Genomic DNA, 24506 nt, shown 5'->3' on the forward strand with positions numbered 1-24506 from the left:
GGAGAAATGAGAAAATGGAAACTGAAAGTGAGAAATCGGGAATGAGAAATTGGAGAGAGGGAAATTCAGGAAAGGGAAAATGAAAGGAGGGTAAAAGGAGGAATACAGGAAAGAAGGAAATGAGAATAAGAGAGTGGGAAAGAGGGAATATGAAATTGGGGACCAGATGCATGAAAAATGGGAGAAGGGAAATGAAAATCTTGGAGAAGAAAGAAATTTAGGAGAAGAGGGTGTAAGAAATTTGGGGAAAGTGGAAATGAGAGAGTAGGGAAAAGGATAGAATGAGAAACTGGAGGAAAGAGAATCTGAGAAAGAGTGAATGCTCAACTACAGAAAAGAAAGTGAATCTGGGGAAAACAAAGTGCAGAAAGGAAAATGTGTGGAAATGGGAAAGGGATAATTGCAATAAAGTGAGAATGGAATGAAGATTGAAAATTGGAGAAATGATAAAGAATCTGTGGAAAAAAGGATTGGGAGAGGTAGAGATAAGGAGACAAAATGAGAAAGGGGAAAAGGAAATAAGAAGGAAAGTGAGGCAAAGGAAATATCGGGTGAAAAACAGATTCAATTAGATTAAACCTCTTCCAAAATGGAAAATTGGTGTGGCAAGAGACAGACTGAAGATTGAGTGGGAGGAAAAACAGAGTGGTGGATGTGTCAAGTGAAATATTGTGAATTGAAAAGGGGGGAGATACCAATGATCAAATGATAAGAAAGCAATAACTAATTAAAGGAAAGGAGACAAGCTGAAGAGGACAGTAAATACTTCCAGCTACACGCAAGTTTATTTGGAATGTATCAGGACAGATGAGAGGAAATCGGGGTCAAATAAATAGCAGAAATAGATGAGCAGAAAATTAAAGGGAGATAAAGTAGAGAGAAAGCAAATGAAGATCATAGACGTACAGGGAGGTAAAACAATAAAGGACAGTGAGGAGAAAGGTGTACAGTGAAAAGCAAGAAAGAGGATTAATTTCTTAATTTAAATAGTGAGTATATAGTTGCATACTTGACCACATAAGGGTTCACAGATAAAAGTGTGATCTTTGAGCTTTGAACTGGAATTATTAGCTTCCAAGTGTTGTATTTACAACAATCATTGCATGATCGTGCTGCTTTCCGAGAAATGCAATATTGAACAATTGGACCAGATCAAAGCAGAGGAGTTAGTTTAGTAATGTATCTGAAATAGATGCCTGTTGGTGCGGCTAAGTTGATAATCACCAGTGGAGTTCTTTTTATAACATAATATTTTCATAGTTTTTAAAAACATTAGATGAGTAACTATGTAACTTTTTTGACAAAAGAGTTTTCATTTAAATTGAGCCTATGTTGATCTCAAAGATTTAATATGTTTTGGTTGGAGTGAATTAAACGACCATCACTGTAAATATTGATGTGTAAACAAGATAGAGGGAACCCCCTCTGTCTCGGAATTGGTTAACTTTATTTAAATTCATTTCAAATGAGATTTATCCAAAACAAAAAATGAAATTTGTTTGAAGGTTAACTTTCACAAGGTGTAAAGCTGTGTAGCAGGAGATAATGAAGGGTTTGGATTCAGTCCTGGCTTCAGGAGAAACAAAAGAAGCAAATGGTTCTGAAGCTGCTTGCTAAATACTGGAGAGGCCAGTCACTTGGGAGATTCGGCCTTGCGTTACTGACCTGAGGTGCTGGGCACTCCCTCCTAGTCATCATCATCTTAATGTCCTGGCATTCTCCGGTATCCGAGTCTTTTGTAAGTGTACGCTTGGATTGTGACTCCAGCATGCAAACAGGCTGCAGTTGAAAGTGCAGTAGGTGTATTGCACACTTACAGGAGCTGCAGAGAGAGAGAGATCCACACATGAGAGAGACAGTTGCCAGAGGGGAGTGAGTCGTTCCATCTTGGTCCTTTTTGCAAATCCAGGAATTGACAAACAGGCACTTGTAAGCAGTTGAGTGAATGGCCAATTTCTCTCTTTAATCTGCATGTTTCACTGTGCCTCTCAAACGCGGTGTTGTGTATGTGTGGGCATGGGATGTTTTTATTTCAGATCTGTAGATTATCTCATGGTGAAGTCAAGCAGTTTTGCTGTTTCTATTTTACATTCATTTTACTTTCCTTGAGAAACTTTTATTTTGATTTAAAGCATCTGCGACAGCCAGCTATTATGACTGAGCTCTCTGCTGCTGGCTATGTAAGGTGTCACTCTCTTCCAAGTCTGTGTGGAGGAGGTTTATGAAACTGTGAATGGGAGGAATTCAGAATTGAAATGCAGAAGGTGCTGAAGAGAAGAAAGCTTTGGCCAAGGGAAAGAAGGAAAGTCGAGATTAATATTTGGGCTCTGTGGCAGTTCGAAGAGATGATGTTAAATGCTATGTCTCTCTGCCTCTGCCTGTCTGTCTGTCTGTCTGTCTCCCTTTCCCCTCCCCTTTCCCAAAGCTTGATAGCATTCCCATGCTTTTTGCTTCTCTGTTTCATACCTTTCTTCAACAGCATGGATGAGAGTCATTTTTTTGATTTGTTCAACCTGACTTGTGCATCTGCGGTAAAGTTTAAGGAGGGGAGGTAATATATCTTAGAGTGAATGGATGAGCCAGCATCTGAAAATAGGGGCGAGATGCAGTTTCAGGTGAACAAACAGGACCTGCAACTTTGAAATCTTTCATCTTTTTGCATTGAATTTCCAGTTTTGGCAGCACAACCATTTGGCCCATTAACACTTTCTGCATCCTGCTCTACCCTCAGCCCTAATCTTCATGGTTCACCTGTTATTTCCTGAGACTAGACCTTGAAATCTTTTCCCCAAACCCTCCCACCTGCTTTAAAGATGCTTTGTAAACCCTGCCTCTTTGACCAAGCTCTCTTTCAGCTATCCTAATGTGTTCTTTTGTGGTTGAGTGTCAAATTTTGTTTAATATCCTTCCTGTGAAGTAGCATTCTAAAGTGTTAAAGATTCCACATAAATGCAAATTAGTGTTTGCAGGAGCTGTTCAAGCTGAGTTCAATTCCTCCATCCCTTCCCTTACAGCTCTGCAAATGTTTGCCTTGCAAGTATTTTATCTGATTCCCTTTGGAAAGTGCCTATGGAATCTGCTTCCACTGTCCTAAAAGGCAGTGCATTCCAGAGCACAACAGCCCTAGAGTATTTTACATGCAATGTAGACTCGAAGGAGCATTATGAGCCAGCGGCAGTGCCAACTTTGATGTGGAACCCCTTAATGACGGAAAGATAATGCCCAATTGCTAGCCAGTGAGAGTGAATCTTGAAACAATAGGATAGAACCGGAAGAATTCCAGACATTTACAGTGCATTGTGTGTGCCAGAGAGGTTACAAGATTCAGGAATGAGGAAAGGCCATTCAATCCTATGAGTTTGTTCCGTCTGACTGATCTGTCCCGTTCATGCTTTGCCAATCTCTTTGTATCTGAAGCATGAAGTCACAAGTCAGCATGTTATAATCCAATGGGTTTATTTAAAATCACAAGCTTTCGAAGCGCTGCTCCTCCCTCAGGTAAAGACTTCACTCCGAAAGCTTGTGATTTTAAATAAACCCAGTGGGCTATAACCTGGTGACGTGTGACTTCTGACTTTGTTCACCCCAGTCCAACACTGGTGTCTGCACATCATATCTGAAGCATCTGCAGGTTTCTCCCTATTTTGGATTTGGTTCCACGAGCCTTCAGCAGTACCACTGGACTGACCCAACACTTTGCAGATCCTGCTGGAGGCAAGTAGGTTTTTAAAACGTTGTGGGTGGGTGGGTGGAAAAAATGACCAAGCAATCTGCAAATTCTGAAGGGGGGGAAGGACAGAAATAGTATGTTAAACTGCTATTTAACTTTGTGCCAGACTAGATTTCCTCTCGCCAGACCTTGGAGCGGCACTGATATTCATAGTTCAGGCCACTTTGTAGAGAAAGTGGAGGTGTGAGATGGCGAGTAGGCCATTGATGTATTTGCCCTGGGGAGCTTGGGCTAGGAAATCCAAACTCTTTACTATTTGGGGTACACAAAAAAGGCACTTAAATTTGTGTTAATCATTTCAAAGCATTTTGTAGTTTGTATGGTCATAATGTGGCAAACTGGCATCCAATTTGTCCACAGCGAGCTCCCACAAAAAAACTGATAAAGTCTGTTGGATTTGATCTAAAGGTTGGTCAGGGCACCACATAGAACTTCCTGGCTTGATTGTTTTCCCCCTAAAGCTAGAGAGAGTGGGCAGCTCCTTGTTCAAGTCTCATCCAAAAAGTGGCACCTTGGGCAGTGCAGTATCAGGATGTGGTACTGATTGTGGCATTCAGACCTCTGGAGTGGGACTTGAGCCTATGACCTTGAGAGGAAGGAGAGGGTTGCACACGCATCTGCAGTGTACAAATGGAACAGTGCTACAGGAGTTGTGCAAAAGGGAAGATGACTTTGCAGAGTTCAGATGTTGCAAGGCTGAAAAGGGAAGGCATTGTAATGTGCAATTTTTCATATAGCTATTTCTTTCTTGTGGTATTGAAGCTTTTGATAGAGTTGGAGATTTGCTGGGCTTTTTTTCCCTCGAAAGAAGCAGGCACCTGATATTCTATTAACTTGTCTCATCCTCACGTTTTTTGTTTTGCGAAGCAGTATGATGCTAACAGTGTGGGTTCAATTCCCACATCAGTTGAGGTTGCCATGAAGGACCTCTCCCCTCACCTGAAGTATGGTGGTTCCTAGGTTAAACCACTATCAGTTGTCTCTCCCTAATGAGAGAGCAGCCCTATGGCCTGATAAGACTATGGTGACTCAAGTTCATTAGAGGCAGTCCTTAGAAGGTTCACTGGGATGATTCCTGGTATGAAGAGATTGTCTTATGAACAATGGCTAAACAGGTTGGGACTCACTGCAGTTTGGATGATCGAGGTTTGATCTCAGTGAAACATATAGGATTCTGAAGGGGCTTGATGGAGTAAATGCTGAGAGGGTGTTTCCCCTCATGGGAGAGTCTGGGACCAGAAAGCATAGTCTTAGGATATTGGGGTGACTGAGATGAGGAGGAATTTCTTCTCTGAGGGTTGTAAGTCTTTGGAAGTTCTTGCCCCAGAGAGCTGTGGAAGCATAGTCCTTGTGTATATTTGAGGCTGAGAGGTTCTTGATCAATCAATAGGGGAGTCAAGGGTTAGAGGGGAAGGGCCAGAAAGTGGGTGTGAGGAATGTTGGATGAGCCACGATCCTATTGAATGGCAGAGCAGGCTTGAGGGGCTGAATAGCTTACTCCTTTTCCTATTTCTTTTGGTCTAATCCTTCTTTCATTATGTCCATATGGGGTTAATTGGATGTGAATGAGAGTTTGTAAAGCAATTTTATAAAATAATTGCTATAATCATGTTTGACGGTATGGAGTTGGTGATTGGCCATGTTTCTGTCGTCTTAGATGCGACTCCATAGTTTATGAAGGAAATACAATTGCGTCTGTTCAAAGCAAATAATGGCTATTTGAAGCCAAGCTTGGGGTTGCGGACTGTGGGAGAAAGGAAAGACTGAAATGAAACCTGACAAACACACAACCTTGTTGATGTGCTTAAAGCATGCTGCAGCTTTATAAGAAGTGCCTACTAATGGTGATATTTGTAGTGACAATCAAGAATGTAACAGACAAAAGGAAGATGGATAGAGGGCAATGTGATTTAGCATGAATGTCAATGAGCACATTCCTTTGCATGTAAGAAGTGATCTTATTGAAACTTAAGCGGTTTTGAGGAGGCTTGACAGGGTGGATGTGGGGAGAATGTTTTTTCTGTCACAGGGCAGTTGGAGGTGCCATTTCCTAATAAATGGTCTCCCATTTAAGACCACAATGAGGAGGATTTTTTTTTCCCTGTGAGTGATATTAATTATTGGAATTCTGTCTCCCAGAGAACTTGAGGCTGAGTACTTGAACATATTCAAGATTGAGTTAGGTTTTGTTTTTGATTGGCGATTGGTGTAGGGTGCAGGTGGGGAAGTGGAGCTGAAGCTGCCATAACCTTAGCGGTTGGTGGAACACGTCGGGGGGCTGAATGACCTCCCCCTGTTCCTGATATCTTGGCCAACATTCATCTCTTATCCAACGTCGCCAAAAGAGATTACCTGCAGATAAGTGGCACAGTGGTTAGCACTGCTGCCTCACAGCGCCACAGACCTGGGTTCAATTTCCGCCTCAGGCAACTGTCTGTGTGGAGTTTGCACATTCTCCCCGTATCTGTGTGGGTTTCCTCCTGGTGCTCCGGTTTCCTCCCACAATCCAAAAATGTGCAGGTTAGGTGAATTGGCCATGTTAAATTGCTTGTAGTGTTAGGTGAAGGGGTAAATGTCGGGGAATGGGTCTGGGTGGGTTGCTCTTCGGAGGGTCGGTGTGGACTTGTTGGGCTGAATGGCCTGTTTCCACACTGTAAGTAATCTAATCTAATCTATTGCTGTTAGTGGGAGATTACTGTGCACAAATTTCCTGCATTATAACGAGTGACATTATTGGGGGAAAGTTGAGATGGTTTTTCTTGGATCATTGATGTCTGGGGAGAGAGTCAGTTGAGCTTTTCAACATCATGAAGGATTTTGTGACCTTTGAGAACAAAAATTGCTGGAAAAGCTCAGCAGATCTGGCAGCATCTGGGGAGAAAAATCAGAGTTAATGTTTTGGGTCAAGTGACCCTTACTCAGATTTTGTGGGCATCCCTGGCATCCTGGCATTTGTTGCCTATCCCTAATTGCCCCAAAAGGAGTGGCTGGCTAGGGCCATTTCAGATGACAGTTAAGAGTCAACAACCTTGTGTGGGTCTGGAGTCACATGGAGGCCAGACCAGGCAAGGACAGCAGATTTCCTTGCTTAAATTGAATGAGAGGGTGTTGTCATAAAGTAATAACAGCCTCAGTAGTGGTGACCAACATTTTTAATTCCTCGGTTTTTCAGGGGAAAGAAAATTAGTTGAATTTAAATTTCATCTCTTGCTGTGGCAGGGTTTGAACCCACATCATTGTCTGTGTCTCTAGATTAGTAGTCTGGAGAGGTTATTGCCACCTCCCAGTAGAGTAAATAGAGAGAAACTAGTAGGAGGTTCAGTAACAAGAGGATAAAGATTTAAAATTACTTTTCAAAAGAACCGGAGATGAATTGAGGAGAATATTTTTAAAATGCAATGACGTTTGATGTAAAATCATTAAACTGAAACAGCAAGAAATCCAACAATAATTGGTTAAAAAAGCAAATTAAATAAATGCTACAGTGGGAAAATAATCAAAAGTTTAAGGGGAGAGGGTTGTAAGAAATGTTGGGTAGCTGTGCAGAAGGGCTAGCACAGGAATTTGATGGGCAGAGTGGCTTTCTTCTCTGCTGTATCATTCCAAGAGATGGTTTAACTCTCTCTCTTCTGAAAGCAGCTTTCGGTTCCCAAAGCAACCTTCTCACTATCTTTGTACCACAAGACTGCTGTCAGATTTATCACCCAGCAAATTCTTTGCAGACCAATGATGACATTAGAGAATTGCACAGAACCAGAGGCTGCCACATTAAAACAACAAAATAAATGTTGTTTGTGTTTCTGGAATGAGCGAGAAGAAAGAAATGACTAAGTGGATTGTGTTCGGGTGATTTGCGAGACGCTGTCATGACACGGCGTGGAACCAGGGTCGGGGGCTGAAGGGCCTGATCCTGTTCCTCGAATTATCATTCTGTTTTTTTCCTACTTGTTACCTAGTTTGCGTTTTAGGAAAAAAAACCACCAATGCAGACTTGATGAACTAAACGGAAAGAGATGTTTGCATTTGTGTGGCGCAGGTGCAACCGTGGAATACCTTGCAGCCAGCGATTTTATTTTTGAAGTGCAGGAAACACAGCCACCAGTTTATGCACAGCAAGATCCCACAATGATAACAGAAATGGATTTTTACTTTCTTTTTTTGTGCGGCAATGATTGTGGGACAAATGGGTACAGGGGCTTCCTATCTTTTCCCGCTCACCATTGAATTGCTGCTCTGGGATTGTTACACTTACTCCTTGGTTTAACATCCCATCTGAAAGGCAGTACTTCTGACAGTGTGGGGCTCCTTAACTACTGTACTGGAGAGTCTGTATGTGGACCCCAGAAGTGAACCCATAACTTTGAGACTCTGTGGAGCAAACGTGCTGCCCACTGACACATTCCATAATCACCTAATAATTGTTTCATTATGAAGTCATATTTTATTACAATAATGTAATAGGCTGAATGGCCTAATCCTGTTCCTATAATTCTGATGGATTCCTGTATTCCTATAATTTGATAGATTCCAAAGATAATACTTGACTGATTTATTACAAGATTTGGGTATTTGTAGAGGGACAGAGTAAATCTAAAAGATATGATTTAAATTTTGCTTTCAGACTGTTGGAATCACGCCTGGAACCAATATTCAAATTACCGTATCATTGCATATTACATTTTTAAAAAATGAAAACAGGTTGCAATTTTATAGTTCTCCTTGCAATTAAAGTATATTTGATAGACCTGAAGCCAATATGCACTGTTTCCTTCAGGCTATCTGTTGGCATTTTTAGGTTTCTTTGCTATTTTCACTTTGTGGTGGGAGGAGCTTTTTTAAGATTAATTTTTTAAGAAGCGCAATTCTTTTTCTTTTTCTCCTGTCCGTTGTCACTGTGTGAAATTTGTGTTGTCAACTTTGCCATCAGCCCCATCATAATCTCCTGCTGGCCACACCCCACTCCCCCTCCTTATGGTAACCCACAATGCCAGTGGAATGATGCCCCCACCCCCCCCTGCCCAGCGAGGAAGTGCTGCATCATCATGGGCACTTTCTGTCTGATTGGGAGGGACCAAAGGGCGGGAAGAATATTTGCACTGGATAGGGAGGGTGGGGGTTTGGTGGTTGGGGTAGTGTGGTGGGGGTTCCTGTATGATGTGAGAATCCAGTGAAGGGGAGAGAGAGGCAGTGGATATGTGCCTCTCATCTTCGTGTCACTGGGTAGGTTGGCTTTCCCATTTGGTCATGGCTGTCCAACATCTTTCCATTAAAGCAGGCTCATCCCTCACCATCCAGACTGCCAACAGGATCCTCACCATCTCACCTTGACCAAATTCTGCCCCAGCCCCCCATGCCCATCTTGTTTGTCTGGATGGAACTTTTCCCAGTGTTTGTTTTTCTCCAGCATTTTGACCCAGTGCTGATGAAGGATTGGATGTGTATTCCCAACGTAGGACGGTCTGGGACTTGGAGCAGAGTAGCGTTCTTACGTGCCTGTTGGCTGCAATCATTTCAACAATGCAAGTCATATGTTGTGTAGGTGCTGTTAAAGGAGGGAAACTGCTCTGCTTGTTGTGAATTTAGACGGTGTATTCCCACTGAACCCCGAGAGAAATTGGAGAGTGAGAGTTGAGAAGTTTTGCTGTACCTACAGGGAGCGTCTTGGTGAGATGGGATATCATCCATTGCTCTGCATTGTAGCTTTCGAGGCAAAGGATGTGTCTAGAGATCACTTTGTACTGCCTGCACCAATTTACTGTAAATAAATCCACCAAAGATCTTCAAGCCAACAGAATTGGCCAGTCTCTGTGGTCCAATTGGTCATTGTGTTTGGCTGTTAACCAGGAGGTTGGTGGTTCAAGACCACCTGGGAATGGAGCTTTTGTTGTTTCCGTTCTGTCATGTTTCTTTGTTGCATTCTTCTGGGTTGTCAATGGGGGTTAGAAAAATGTTCCCCAAACAGAAATCTTATCCAGTGAGTAAACACAAAAGTGTTTCTATATAGGGGATGGCTCAGTGGTTAGCACTGCTGCCTTACAATGCCAGGGACTCAGGTTTGATTTCATCCTTGGGCGACTGTCTGCGTGGAGTTTGCATGTTCTCTCCGTGTCTGCGTGGACTTCCTCCGGGTACTTTGGTTTCCACCCACAGTCCAAAGATGTGCAGGTTAGGTGGATTGGCCATGCTAAATTGTCCCATATTGTCAAGGGATGTGCAGGCTAGGTGGATTATCCAAGGGAAATGCAGGGTTACAAGGATGGGGTGGGTCTGGTTGGGATGCAGTTCAAGGGGTCAGTGTAGATTTGATGGGCTGAATGGCTTGCTTCCAGGATTCTGATTCTATGTATTATGTGTAGCATAATTAATCGCTGCAATGGGAAGTCTAGAATTAGGGATGACAGTCTTGGAGTAAGTGACTAGCTCTTTAAGAGATGTTAAGATAAATTTCTGCACTTTGCTTGTGAACCTTTGGAATTCTCCACCCGAGAGAGTTGTAGTGGCAGAGCTGTTGAATGCAGAATGTTTCAGACAAGAACTGATGAATTTTTTTTTTGGTTTGGAGGGAATTGAGGGATATGGGGATAGGAGAGGAAGGTGGATTTGAGATTGATAATCAGCCAGGATTGTCAATGGCGGGACAAGCTCAAAACACTGTATGACATATTCATTCTTTTAAATTCTGATTCCAGCCCAATCTGATTTTATTTGTCTGCAGTAACCGGATGTTAGACAGTAATCACGATCAAAAATCTCTTTCTTGTGACCCACTGTTTCAGAAATATGCAAAGACATTAATTGAATAACACATGGTGAGAAAAATAGATGACTTGTCCATAAATTTTACATCCTATAACATGCTGAATATATAGAGATGTCTTGTCTCTAAGCTGTAATCTGCCTCAATTGTACTTGCTTTCGAAAAAGTAGGATTTATAATACAGTTTGGAGGAGGATGAAATCCCAGCATTTTTACATCTGTCAGAATGGGAGACGGTTTTATTTTGGTCAATGTAAGGTTGTTAAATGGACGATAAACAACATTTGTAATATGAATCATTGAAGTAAAATGTTTTTAATGTCTTTAAGTAATTTGTTAGGATTGGAAATGTAATATTATTTTCTGAATGAATGAAGCAACAGTTGCTCTTGCTGTCTGTTTCTTGTAAAAGTTTCTCTCTGTGAATTTCACTGTACTTTTGTCTCTTTCTGCTTGTTTGCATCTCTGCTCCAACTACTTGTGTCTCTGTCATGTTCTCTCTTTTTGACTTTTGACCTTTGTGTGACAATCTCTAGGTTTATCTCTTCCTCACTTTCTCTAATCTTCAATATTTCTCACCCTAGGTATCTTACTCTTGCTTTCAATCTATCTTGTGGACTTTGAGTTGCAGGTTCTTGCTTTCTCATGTTCTCCTTGCACACTCTTTTTGCTTGTGCGCACCCTTTATATGTCACACTTTCTTTCAATCTCTCTCTTACCGGGTTAAAATGATATGCTCTCCCTTTCTCTTTGAATTCATCTCAAGCTGAGCTACAAATCTGACACGACTTGTGTTTTCTATTGCATCTTTCACAACCTGAGAATTTTTATTTATGTGTCACTGTGTGGGTAGTATGTCTCTCATTTAGAGCAGAAAAGATGGACCGAATGGTCTCCTTTTGTTGTGTAAATTGCTTTCACAGTCTGGCATCTCAAAGCAATTTGAAGTCACTGCTTTCCCTCCAAACTGTTGCAATCCCAACACCTTGTACCTAGTCTCCATTCCACAACAGAGGGGAAAAGTAGTCAGAAAAGACTTGCATTTATGTAGCACCTCGCCAAAGCTCAGCATGGTCTCTTGTGGTCCGAGTGCTTTACTACCCATGTGGTGCTTTCTTGATTAGAATCTAGAATTTAAGCTAATCTGACCACATAATCACCATTGATTTATAGTTTTTAAAAAAACCATCTCATTCACTGATGCCCATTACCTGGTCTGGGCCACGTGTGACTTCAGATCCACAGTAATGGGATTGACTCTTAACTGCTTTCTGGGCAATTAGGGGGTACGGTAATAAATGCCAGCGATGCCAACATCCTATGAACAAATTTAAAAAGGAAAGGCTGTCTAGTCCAATGCACAATCCTTTCACCTTATAATGTGTGATCTCGCTCCGTTGGCATCTCCCTTAAAATTTCTGATCATGGTTTCTATTGGCTCTCCTTCCTGCATTTCTGTTCTCATGGTGCTAACTGGCGTTCACCCTTAAGCAAGAAGCCGTGAGGCTCCCCAGCTCCCTCCTTATTCAGCTTTGAGTTAATTGCAGTGCTCTAAGGGACTGAATTTTGTTTTCCATGACTATTAGGGCGTCTATAGTACGATCCCAATAAGGTACTCATCCCTTTTTTACTTCAATTCCACCTAAATAACTTCCCTGGACATATTCCAAGAAATATCCTCCTTAAGTACAGCCGTAATGTTATCCCTTGATAAAAACGCTACTCCCCCTCCTCACTTGGCTCCCCCCCTTTCTATCCTTCCTATAGCATTTGTATCCTGGAACATTTAGCCGCCAGTCCTGTCCATCCCTGAGCCACATCTCTGCAATTGCTATGATACCCCAGTCCCATGTTCCGAACCATGCTGTGTTCATCAGCCTTTCCTGTTAGGCCTCTTACATTGAAATAAATCCAGTTTAATTTATCTTGTTCTCTGCTTTGTTCCTGACTGTTTGTGACTCGCTTCTTCTCCCAACTGTACCAGTCTCAGACAGATCTCTTTCCTCACTCTTTCCCTGGGTCCCACCCCCTACCTTAATAGTTTAAATCCTCCCAAGCAGCTCTAGCAAATCTTCCTGCCAGCATGTTAGTCCCCTTCCAATTCAGGTGCAATCCGTCCTCCTTGTACAGGTCATTTCTACCCCAGCAGAGATTTCAATGATCCAAAAATGTGAACCCTTCTCCCGTGAACCAGCTCCTCAGCCACGCATTTATCTGCTTTATCCTCCTATTCCTACCCTCACCAGCTCGAAGCATTGGGAGTAACCCAGATATTACTATCCTCAAGGACCTCCTTTTTAAATTCCTGCCTAACTTCCCTATATTCTCCCTTCAGAATCTCATCTTTTTCCCTTCCTATGTCATTGTTCAAATGTGTACAACGACCTCCTTCTAATCCCACTCCCCTTTGAGAACATTCTACACTCTCTCCGAGATATGCTTTCCTTTATTGGTCAGAGCATTGCGTATAGGGGTTGGAAGGTCCTGTTGTGGCTATACAGGACAATGGTTCGGCTTTTTGAATATTGTGTGCAATTCTGGTCTCCCTCCTCCAGGAAGGATGTTGTGAAACTTGAAAGGGTTCAGAAAAGATTTACAAGGATGTTGCCAGGGCTGGAGCTGTAGGGAGAGGTTGAATACACTGGGGCTGTTTTCTCTGGAACGTTGGGGCTGACGGGTGACCTTGTAGAGGTTTATAAAATCATGAGGGTCATGGATAGGGTAAACAGACAAGGTCTTTTCCCTGGGATGGGGGAGTCCAGAACCAGAGGGCATAGGTTTAAGGTGAAAGGGGAAAAATTTAAAAGGGGCCTAAAAGGCAACTGTTTCACAGAGAGGGTGTTACGTGTATGGAATGAGCTGCCAGAGGAAGTGGTGGAGGCTGGTACAATTACAGCATTTAAAAGGAATCTGGATGGGTATATGAATAGGAAGGGTTTGGAGGGATATCGGCCAAATGCTGGAAAATGGGACTAGATTTGGTTAGGATAACTGGTTGGCATGGACAAGTTGGACCGAAGGATCTGCTTCCGTGCTGTACATCTCTATGACTCAATGAATGGGCGCCCCTTTGTCCCTCGAGCTTCATAGCTTGACGTGTGATGCCACACTCCCTGAAGTGCCTGATTATTCCTTTCTTTAGAGCTTGTCCTTGCCAGGAACCTTGGCCCTCAAACCTGTCCCAAGATTTGCAATCATCTATTTCCCCCTCAAAAAAAATCCCTGGTTGTAATTTGCTTATTCCTGAAGGCAAGGACGTGTCTTTCCCCTTTAAAACAGATTATGAGTAAGAGATGGACAGTTTCTGGGCAATGTACACAAGAAATCAGATGAAATTCAATAAGGACTTTAGCAGAATTACGAAATAATTACAGAAAATCCATTTATATGTAAATCCTTGCCAAGCCTGGGACTCTCGATGACTTAAGTCAATACTTTGCTGTGGAGATACATTCAGTCAACCACAGCCCTTTTAGTTTTACAGTCAGTCATTGCAAGGATGTTAATCTTGCAGCATTTACACTCATCTATTGCCAACTAATAATTATGGAGTTTCACATTCTAGTCATTGGAGGGAGAGAGTTGTAGATTTCACAGGATGATATAAACTCTGAGGGTTAGGTTATGAAGGGGAGATTTCACAAAGCAGAGGTGCATTGCCTGGAATTTAGGTTAAAGGATGAGTTGATAGATTTTTTTAACATATTAAGAGAAATAGAGAAAACTCTCTCACCTACCTATCTCCACTCTTAGGAAGTTAGAGTCATTGAGATGTACAGCATGGAAATAGACCCTTCGGTCCAACTTGTCCATGCTGACCAGATATCCGAAATTAATCTAGTCCCATTATCCAGTATTTGGCCCATATCCCTCTAAACTCTTCCTTTTTATGTACACATCCAGATGCCTTTCAAATGTTGTAATTGTACCTGCCTCCACACATCCTCTGGCAGCTCATTCCATGCACACACCACCCTCTGCATGAAAATGTTGCCCCTCAGGTTCCTTTTAAATCTTTCCCCTCTCACTTTAAGCCAATGCCCACGAGTTTTAGATTCCCCTACCCTGAAGAAAAGATCTTGTCTATTCACCTATCCATGCCCCTCATGATCTTAAAAACCTCTATAAGGTCACCTCTCAGTCTCCAAAACTCCAGGGAAAATAGCCCCAGCCTATTCAGCCTCTCCATATTGCTCAAACCCTTCAACCCTGGCAACATCCTCATAAATCTTTTCTGAACCCTTTCAAGTTTCACAACATCCATCTGAAAGCAGGGAGACCAGAACTGAACACTGTATTCCAAAAATGGCCTAACCGATGTCCTGTACAGCAGCAACATGACGTCTCAACTCCTATACTCAATGCTCCGATCAATAAAGGCAAGCTGAGGATAAACGGGCATGGGTTATAAATTAAAACCAAGCCTTTGAGGATAGAATTGTGGTGACAGTGGATTTGAAGACTCCCGTGGATTATATTGAAGAACATTTCCTGGGTGGAGGGAATCCTGGCCAATTTTCATTCCTTAACTAACATGACTAAAGAAACAAATCATCTGGGGATAAATTATCAGTCACTTGAGAGAGGAAATTTGATAATTCAGCTGGTGAAGAAGGGAGTGATCTTGCTGAATTGAAGGTGATAGGCGAGAACTCTATTCCACATATATATTCCTCAGTGTCTAAAACCCAGGCGGACACTCCTGGTTTCAGTATAGAGGGAGTGCTGCACTGCCGGCTGGGCTGATGTCTTCCATTAGACGTTAAACCAGATGTTGCTATTTTGAAGAAGTGAATGGAAGTTCTAGATCTCTTGGGCACCATCTTCTCCCGAATCGGCATCCCAAATCCAATGTTCTAGTCATTTATCATTTTGGTATTTGGTGGGAGCTTACCGTGTGCAAATTGTCTCCCATCTTCTTATATTATAATACTGGCCACAGCTTAGAAACTCCTTAATTGGATGTAAAGGACTTTGGTACGTCTTCATTAATGCAAATCTTTCTGGCAGATGGAATGTTTTCTCAAAACTGTTAAGTTAAATCTTAAGTGACTGAAATAAAGTGTTTATGTTTAAAGAGCAAATGGATGTGTTCACAGCTTTTTTTTGTGGCCTTCTCTGTAATTCCTTTTCTTCACAATTTGGGCTAACCAATTTGTACACAGTGAGATTTTGCGGTTGAATTAAGTGAGCAGTTACCATCCTACTTGGGTACATTGGTTGAGAGTAGAATGTTTTAATTATGCCTTGGGGTCTTTGATGTCTAACTGTGAAGGTTGACTGGAACTTGAAATTTACATCTTTTCCAAACGATGTGGTTTGCTGGCACTGTGGCACCCTCTGTGTACTGCGTTGGGAGTGTGGGCCTGGATTATACATTCCAGTCCTGAAGTGGGGCTCAAATCCATAGCCTTCTCAATCAAAAATGAGGGTCTTGTTACCAAGTCAAGCCGATACCAGGAGGCTTAAACGATTTAGCTTTGAATCTTGTTGGCAGTTTGATGACTGAAACTGGAAAGCAAATTCAGGAGGGCAAAGGGTTGATTTAAACCAGAGGGATCCACGACCTCTGCCACTTGCACAAACTCCAAATCAATCAGTTTGTGTGCTTCGACTCTAAGCGCTGTCTCTCAGTAATTAGATCTTGCAATAAAATTTAATCTGCTGTTCCCAATCAGATGGAACCAGCCTGCAGCTCCCAGGATTTTCTGTCCCACAATTGAAAACTGAACACACAGCTGCTTTGTTGTGGCAAACTTGCATCATTTCAGAAGCAAGTGGCACTCGAATCGCGCTCTGTTCCTGAATTTTTGTACAATCTGATAGTGACTTGGGCGATGCTCCCTCGGGCATGAGGTCAAATAATTGAAAAGGGCGGAGGGACTCCATTTAGCTTAACAGAAAGATGCCCCAAATAATTTATTTTGGTTGAAAGACTGGAGGTCTAAAATAAGCTGAGAATGGTGGAGAAACTATGCAGGTCTGGCAGCATTTGTGGTGAATGGGAAATAGAGTTAACGTTTCAAGTCCAGTACAACTGAGCAGACATACTAGACTTGACACATTAACTTTATTTCTCTCCCCACAGATGTTGCCAGACCTCCTGAATTTGTCCAGCATTCTCGATGTTTGTTTCAGATCTCCAGCGTCCAAAGTATTTTGCCTTTAATGAAAGCAGAGAGTGCTGGAGAAATTGGCAGCATCTGTGGAGAGGTAGCAGTGTTAATGTTTCAACTCCATAGAATCCTTACAGTGTGGAAACAGGCCCTGCGGCCCATCAAGTCCACATCGACCCTTCAAAGAGTAACCCACCCAGACCCATTCCTCTACCCTATTATCCTCTATTTACCCCTGACTAATGCACCTAACCTACACATCTCTGAACACTATGAGCAATTTAGCATAGTCAGTTCACTCTAACCTGCACATCTTTGGATTGTGGAAGGAAACCCACGCAGACACAGGGGGAACGCGCAGACTCAACACTGACAGTCGCCCGAGGTTGGAATCGAACCCAAGTCCCTGGCACTGTGAGGCAGCAGTGCTAGCCATTGAGCCACTGTGCCACCTAGTTTGAGTCTTCCTAGGAACTGGAGCATGGTGGTCTTTATGCTGTGGACAGAGGGGGAGAATGAGCAAGTAGAGCAGAGGATGAGGGTTCCCAGAGCAGAAGACAAAAGGATTAATAGCAGTGGTAAAGGAGTAATGGAGATGTAAAATAGGAGTAAATAAATGTGTGAAAGTGAGAATTGGGTCCACTCTGCTGATAGCAAAGCCAACAAGATACAAACAAGAGACAGCCTGGGGAGGAGGGGTAGTAAAATCAGAGGTAAAAGGTCAGGCTCTGAAATTGTGGAACTTGAATCGAGTCGAAAAAACATGGTGCTGGAAAAAGCACAGTAGGTCAGGCTGTGTCCGAGGAGCAAGAGAGTCAACATTTAAGGCATAACCCTTGCGGACCGGGGTGGGGGAGGGGAAGGGGGCTGAGAGATAAATAGCGGGAGGTGCTAGGGGAAATGTAGGGGTGATAGGTTGGCGAAGGTAGGAGGTGATGGTGATAGGTCAGCGGGAAGTTTGGAGCCTGAGATGCTGTGAAGTGTCTGAATCGAAGGTGTTCCTCCAGAGTGCATTGAACTTTGTTGGGACAATACAGCAGGCTCAGGTCAGAAATGTTAGCATGAGGGCAAGGTGCTTTATTGAGATGGCAAGGAACTGGGAAGTCCTACAGACAGAGGAGAAGTGTTCTGCAAAGTCGTCAGCCAGTTTGTTTTGTCCCTCTAATGTAGAGGAGACCCGCAAATTTCTTTTGGGTATCCACTCCAACCTAGAAAGATCTCAAGGTAGACTCTCCGTTGATCTGTGGGACGTGTTGGTGTTTGAACTTGATCCTGGCTGAGAGAGGTTTCAATCATCGTACGCCCGAATCACAGTCACTTGGTTGTCCATATTCCCTCTATAAATCATTGAAACGCCTCAATTTTGCAAATATTTCATTTCCATGTTCATCCAATTCCTTTTTGAAAGCTTCAGTTGCACGAATCCCTTACAACACTACATTGCAAATTATTCATAACCCTGATCAAATTCCAGCCTGCAACTCATTTTAGCTGTCTATTGTTCAATTTGTATGCCATCCAAAACCCTAAATTCTGTTGTCTTTCAACTTAGTCTTGGTTATTAAGATTTGACAGTACACAAACGAGCCAATGGGTTGAGGAGTAGCAGATGGAGTTTAATTTAGATTAATGCGAGGTGCTGCATTTTGGGAAAGCAAATCTTAGCAGGACTTGTACACTCAATGGTAAAGTCCTAGGGAGTGTTGCTGAACAAAGAGACCTTGGATTGCAGGTCTGTAGCTCCTTGAAAGTAGAGTCACAGATAGATAGGATACTGAAGAAGGCGTTTGGTATGCTTTCCTTTATTGGTCAGAGCATTGAGTACGGGAGATTGTGCTGTGGCTGTCCAGGACATTGGTTAGGCCACTTTTGGAATATTGCATGCAATTCTGGTCTCCTTCCTTTCGGAAGGATGTTGTGAAACTTGAAAGGGTTCAGAAAAGATTTATAGGGATGTTGCCAGGGTTAGAAGATTTGAGCTATAGGGAGAGGTTGAATAGGCTGGGGCTGTTTTCCCTGGAGTATTGGATGAGGGGTGACCTTATAGAGGTTTATAAAATCATGAGGGGCATGGATAGGGTAAATAGACAAGGTGTTTTCCCTGGGGTGGGGGAACTAGAGGACATAGGCTTAAGGTGAGAAGTGAGAGATATAAAAGGCATCTGGATGGGTATATGAATAGGAAGGGTTTGAAGGGATATGGGCCAGGTGCTGGCAAATGGGACTAGATTGGGTTGGGCTATCTGATCGGCATGGATGAGTTGGTCCGAAGGGTCTGTTTCCGTGCTGTACATCTCTGACTCTATGACCTCCCATGATATTGCCCAAGGTGAGCTGACCAACATCATGATTTGTAATGATAGAGGTCATAGTCATAGAGATGGACAGCACAGAAACAGACCCTTCGGTCCAACCCGTCCATGCCGACCAGATATCCCAACCCAATCTAGTCCCACCTGCCAGCACCCAGCCCATATTCCTCCAAACCCTTCCTATTCATATACCCATCCAGATGCCTTTTAAATGTTGCAATTTTACAGCCTCCACCACTTCCTCTGGTAGCCCATTCCATACACGTACCACCCTCTGCGTGACAAAGTTGCCCCTTAGGTCTCTTTTATACCTTTCCCCTCTCACCTTAAACCTATGCCCGCTAGTTCTGGGAACAGACCTTGATTATTTATCCTATCCACGCCCCTCATGATTTTATAAACCTCTCTAAGATCACCCCTCAGCCTCTGACGTTCCAGGGAAAACAGCCCCAGCCTATTTAGCCTTTGCTTGTATCTCAAATTCTTCAACCCTGTCAACTTCCTTGTAAATCTTTTTTGAACCCTCTCAAGTTTCACGACATCCTTCTAATAGGATGCTAGCAGCAAAGTGTGATTTTAGCGTTCTTGCATAAAGTGCATGCAATATTCAAGGTTCTGAATAAAGATCATACAATTTCAATTAAATATCTTTTTGCTTTCAAAAGTCTGTTACTGTCTGCATCGGCTGTGATCCTGTCAGAATGGACACTATTGCTTTCTTTTCTTCTGGGGACATGGTTGTCTTTGAAGATGCAATTGTTGGGGTTGATTTACAGGAAAGTCAGGACTATGTAATATCCATGTCTTGGTAGCCCTTACCTTCGAATCAGCAAGTTGTGGGTACAATTCTCACTCAATTTGCATTGACCTTCCCAGGGCACAATACTGTGGGAGTGCCACCCTGTCAGAGGTGCTGTATTTTGGATGAGGGGGATACAAATGATCCCCAGTGGACTTTCTAATATTTATGGCTCCGTCAGTGGGAGCTTTCTGGATATGAATTGGTTGCTACATTGCAATCATTGGCTACATAAACTTACATTATTAGTTAGAAATTATTTTGAGCCATCCTGAGATTGTAAAAGGTGCTATACAAAAGCAAGGCTTTTGTCATAGAAACAAATACATTTGATGATCCTTTTTCACCCAGACCATGACGACCCTAATTTATCCTCTTACCCACTCCAAGAAATCTGTCAGTTTCTTTATGGATTAACATACACCAAGAGTGAGCTACAGAATGGAATGTAATCAGGGGGATCAGTGGGTTTGTGTATGTAATCACAGATACCCTGGAGTGAGTAACAGACTGAGATCTTTAGTTTAATTTGGCATCATGTTCGGCACAACATCGTGGTCTGAGGGCCTGTTCCTGTGCTGTACAGTTCTATGTTCTATCTAATCGAGAGGTTCAGAGGGATTAATATATAGAATAACAGATAAGCAGGAGTGAATTGCAGACTGGGATCTAATCGGGTTTATGTAGAGAATAACAGACACCCAGGAGTGAGTTATCGACTGGAATCCAATTGAGGGGTTCAAGTGAGATTTTAATTGTTGAATTTCCCATTGCTCTCCTATTTAGGGTTTATTTTTACTTAAACTTATAATATGCTCCTAATGATTCCCTTGCTGACCCTGATTCCAGGCTGTAGCTCACTGTTAGTCATCTCTGACCCTTTATGTGCAGCTCAGTTCCTCACATCGAATGGCCCCATGGTACCGATTCTCATTAGAAATGCGGCATTAAACAACGCATCCCCATTTTCAGCAGCCCCTACCAACACCCTAGTCACCAGCTGTTTGCAAACTGGTCTTTTTGGCCACTCTGAATACCGGTATCCAGCAGAATCCAGGCTCAGAGGACTGGATTGTTCCACAAAAAAACTGCCTCACTTTTATATTAGTCATTTGTTATCTTAATGGTATCTTGCTTTGTGCAACCTTATTTTCTGATCCCAAGCTACTTATTTCCATCCCTGAGAGTATTTTGAACAGAAGTCTTTTGAAGTGCCCAAGTGGATTGGATATCTGAATTGTGAATGTCAATCACAACTGTACAATTGGGGGCAAAAACACAAATTGCTGCCAGACTTGCTGAGCTTTTCCAGCAATTTCTGTTTATATTTCTGATTTCCAGAATCTGCAGTTCTTTTGTTTATTTTTGTATAATCAGGGGATTCCACTTGGTTTACATACAGAATGACAGATACCTGGGAGTGAGTTACAGACTGAAATCTAATTGAGAGGTTCAAGGGCTTTATATACAGAATGACAGATAACCTGGGAGTGAATTACAGATGAGAATCTGATGGAGGAATTCAGGTGGTTTCTATATAATAACAGACACCTGGGAGTGAGTTACAGACTGGTATCTAATTGAGGGGTTCAGTAGGGTTTATATATAGAAAACAGATACTCGGGAGTGAGATACAGACTGGAATCTAATTGAGGGGTTTGTGTGGTTTATATATAGAATAGCAGATACCTGAGAGTGAGTTACAAACTGGAAACTAATTAAGGGGTTTGTGTAGTTTATACATAGAATAGCAGATACCTGGGAGTGAGTTACAGACTGGAATCTAATTGAGTTTGGGACTTGCATAGAACTTTTAAAAACTCATGTATATATAATTCTTTCTAAGACTACCTGAAATACTTTGTACATGTAGTCATTGCTGTAATGACAGAACTGAATCCTGGGGCTGAGTTCCAGACTGGAATGTAATTGGATGCTTAGAATATTAATGTTCAGAGTAATTCATATTGTGGAGCAGGTTACAGGCTGCTCTGTAATTGAAGGGTTTAAGTTAACCAGATTGTTATGGGAACTCAGTGATTGAAAGTTTAGCTCCTAATCCTGTCTTACAAACGCATTTGTTAATATCACTGCAATGTGGTAACAGAGCAAAAAACTTTGTATTCATTTCCTTGGGGATATTTTTCTGATCCCTCACCATAAACCCAGAGACATGAGACACTTTCTGGTATGAAGCTGGGGCTCTCATTGGGTCTAATGCCCAAATTCCTGCAGACAACTGGGAGAACCCTCAGGCTCTGAGTCCCATTGCATCCCTGCTCTAATTATTGATGGAAATGTTGACCGAGACCTTCATCAAGTAATGGAACGATGAAGCATGAACACACAAGTCTTCATGCATCCTGTTTTCACTTGCTCCATTGACCTGTACTTGAAAAGCAGTGAAGCTAAGGAGAGGGTAAAGACTGTCCCATTTCACTCCTGGGCACTAGTACTTACTCTGCCATTAGATGAGCAGTCTTAGGTAGAACTCTTGCTTCTTAACCAAAGGATTGATGGTTGAGGGACTTAGTTGAGGCTAACACTCCCAGTGCAGTGCTGAGGCTTTGCCACTCGCTCCTGGATTGTCCTGGTGCAGATTTGGTCCATCGTGCCTGCGTCAGTTCTATTCCCTTGTGTCAGTCTCCTGACTTCTCCTCAAATCCCTGCACATTGTTTCTATCCAAATAACCACCCAGTTCCCTCTTGAATGTTACAATTAAACCTGCCTCCACCACTTTTTCAGGCAGAGCATTCCAGATCCTGACTACTTGATTTGTGAAGTAAGACTTTTCTCACATGACCATTGTTTTGTTTTGAGATCACTAAGTGTATGGCGTCTCATTCTTTATTTTCCAAATGGGAACGATTGCTCCCTGTGCACACTATCCAGCCATACGGTCGTAGAGGTCTACCTTCGGCCCATCAAGCCTGTGGTGATCAAAGTCAAGCATTTAAATATTCTACATTTATGATTTTGGAAGTCTCTATTAACTTTCCACTATGGAACAGAGGAATTAGGAGTAGGCCATTCAACCCTTTGAGCCCACTCTGCCATTTAACGTGATCAAGGCTGATCTTATCCTGGTCTCAGCTCTATTTTCCTGCCTGTTCCCCATAGCCCTTTATCCCACTTTTTAATAGAAACATATCTTTTTATCTCTAGAATTTGTTGATTGATTCTGCCTGTGCTGTACTCTGGGGGAGTGAGTCCCACAGATTCACAACCCCCTGAGAGAAGTAGTTTTCTCATCTCCGTTTTGAACCTATCTCCTCTAACTCTCTATATAGAGTCAGAGATGTACAGCATGGAAACAAACCCTTCGGTCCAGCTTATCCATGCCGACCAGATATCCCAATCCAAACTAGTCCCACCTGCCAGCACCTGGCTCATATCCCTCCAAACCCTTCCTATTCATATACCCATCCAAATGCCTCTTAAATGTTGCAATTGTACCAGCCTCCACCTCTTCCTCTGGCAGCTCATTCAATACATGTACTACCCTCTGCGTGAAAAAGTTGCCCCTTGGGTCCCTTTTAATTTTTTCCCCCCTCACCCTGCACCTATGCCCTCTAGTTCTAGGCTCCCCCACACCTGTAGAAGGGCTAATGCCCGAAACGTCGATTCTCCTGTTCCCTAGATGCTGCCTGACCTGCTGCGCTTCTCCAGCAACACATCTCTGACCAATAAAGGAAAGCATATCAAACACATTCTTCACTATCCTATCTACCTGCTACTCCACTTTCAAGGAGCTATGAACCTGCACTCCAAAGTCTCTTTGTTCAGCAACACTCCCTAGGCCCTTACCATTAAGTGTATAAGTCCTGCTAAGATTTGTTTTCCCAAAATGCAGCACCTTGCATTTATCTGAATTAAACTCCACCTGCCACTTCTGACCCCATTGGCCTATCTGGTCAAGATACTGTTGTAATCTGAGGTATCCCTCTTCGCTGTCGACTACACCTCCAATTTTGGTGTCATCTACAAACTTACTTACTGTACCTCTTATGCTCGCACCCAAATCATTTATGTAAATGACAAAAAGTAGAGGACCCATCACCGATCCTTGTGGCTCTCCACTGGTCACAGGCCTCCAGTCTGAAAAACAACCCTCCACCACCACCCTCTGTCTTCTACCTTTGGGCCAGTTCTGTATCCAAATCTATGACCTCTTGTTGTGGACTGTCCCACAAGGGGAACATCTGTTCAACGTCCACTTTATCAATCCCCTGTATTCCCCTTTAGCATTTTATAGAGTCAATCAGATGACTCCAGCCCCTACCCCCCAATTCCTCTGAACTCTAGCAAGCACAAGCCCAAGCTATTCAACTTTTGAGAGCCTGTTCATCCCTGGAATCAATTGGTGAACCTCCTCTGAACTGTCTCCAGTGCCACCATATCCTCCTCCAAGTAAGGAGATCAAAACTGGACACTGTATTCCTCATGTAGTCTCAAGTCATTTTGCAATAAATGCCAACGTTCTGTTTGCCTTTCTTATTATATACTGCACCTACAGACCCACTTTCTTCAATGCATGAACAAGAACATCTAGATCCCTCTGCACTGATGCACTTTGAATCTGCTTTCCATTTAAATAATAGTTTGCCTTTTGTTTTTCCTTCTAAAATGGATAACCTCACAATTATCCACATTAAACTCCCTCTGCCAGATTCTGGTCCATTCTCCTAGCCTATCAATATCCATTTGTAAACTCCTTATCTCCTCCTCATAGCCGGCTTTCTGACCTATTTTAGAATCATAACAAGCTGCCTTTGCACCATGGGGAACAGA

General features: G+C 42.7%; 1 protein-coding gene across 4 annotated transcripts in view; it reads left to right on the forward strand.

The window, feature by feature from the left end:
- The window catches only part of LOC122542817 (neuronal PAS domain-containing protein 3-like), a 433604-nt gene that overhangs the window by 872 nt on the left and 408226 nt on the right, over positions 1-24506 (forward strand). The window lies entirely within an intron of this gene.

Source organism: Chiloscyllium plagiosum, chromosome 41 (genome assembly GCF_004010195.1).
Source record: "Chiloscyllium plagiosum isolate BGI_BamShark_2017 chromosome 41, ASM401019v2, whole genome shotgun sequence".
Lineage (NCBI taxonomy): Eukaryota > Metazoa > Chordata > Chondrichthyes > Orectolobiformes > Hemiscylliidae > Chiloscyllium > Chiloscyllium plagiosum.